We start from the raw sequence: 1,151 nt of genomic DNA, 5'->3' as shown, positions 1-1,151 counted from the left end.
TCAAGACTTTATCTTCACCAACAACTTCGCCATGGCACAAATTTCTGCTGCCATCTGGAGGGTTCTTCTTTACTCTCTGGCCGCCGGTCAGAACACTGGTAAACCTGTCACTCTGGGCGATCTAGCCCATATGTACAAATAGCGAGTCCCGGGTAGGGGTCAATTCTCATTCCGGGGCCGTGGAGAGGCTCCCTTCAGACACGTGTCAAAATCCCGTGATGAGAAATGGTTTAAGGACTTCTTCTTTGTGAGGAAGGACTCCATCCAACTTCCTTCTGATTACATCTTCGAGAAATGGGCTATAAATTCGAGTAAGTAGCCTTCCTGTCACCTGATTTATTTTATCTCGCTGTTTACTAGCTTACTTCATCGTCTTTGTGTAGGCCCCTGTTACCTGACCCGCATTGGTGTCAAGATCCCTGCCTGCAGCAAATTGTTCAGTATCTCTGAATCTGAGAGAAAGTTCCCAGACCTGCTCCCTGGTTTTTCACCTGCTTCCTCCTCCAACCCTCCTCAGTCGGCTCACAATATGTCTTCTGGTAAGACTTCCACCGCCGTTTCAATTTGCATGTGGTTCCTCCTGATGTTCTAAGTATCCTGTCGTCTGAGACTACATCTGCTTGCAGGTTCAAAAGTTGATCCTTTAGAAATCATCCTCCAAAGCGCCAAAAGGAAGAGACCTTCTTCCAGCCCTAATGTGGCCTCTGCCTCCAAGAGGAGTGCTCCTGCTGCTTCCTTCCAGACTCCTCTTACGTTTTCCAGTTCTGCTACACCCGAGCCCTTGGAGGTTGACCCGTTGTCTCGTCATCCGCCTACTCCTCCCGCCATCTCGTGCTTCATCCAAATGGAGGCATTACCGCTTATTTCCCAGAGGGTTTTGGGAATGTGGACAAGGTGCCATACTGGCCGGAGATCGACCAGCTGCTCTGCCCTCCTCTGAAGGAGACATTTTCAGAGTTCTACCCAGAGGAGATGGCTGAGAACGACGTGCACAATGCCTTCATGGTAAATACTCTTCATTTTCTACCTTTTTGATTGCTTTTGCTTGGATTCCTCTTGCTGACTTCTGACTTTCTTGCCCCACCTCCGTCTGACTCTATAATAGGAAGATGATCAACATAGTGCGGACCACCAGCCGTGCTACCAACGTC

The sequence above is a fragment of the Silene latifolia genome, unplaced genomic scaffold (genome assembly GCF_048544455.1).
Source record: "Silene latifolia isolate original U9 population unplaced genomic scaffold, ASM4854445v1 scaffold_368, whole genome shotgun sequence".
In the NCBI taxonomy this organism is placed as follows: Eukaryota; Viridiplantae; Streptophyta; class Magnoliopsida; order Caryophyllales; family Caryophyllaceae; genus Silene; species Silene latifolia.
The sequence above is the reverse complement of the archived record's forward strand: the minus strand, read 5'-3'. Positions refer to the sequence as shown.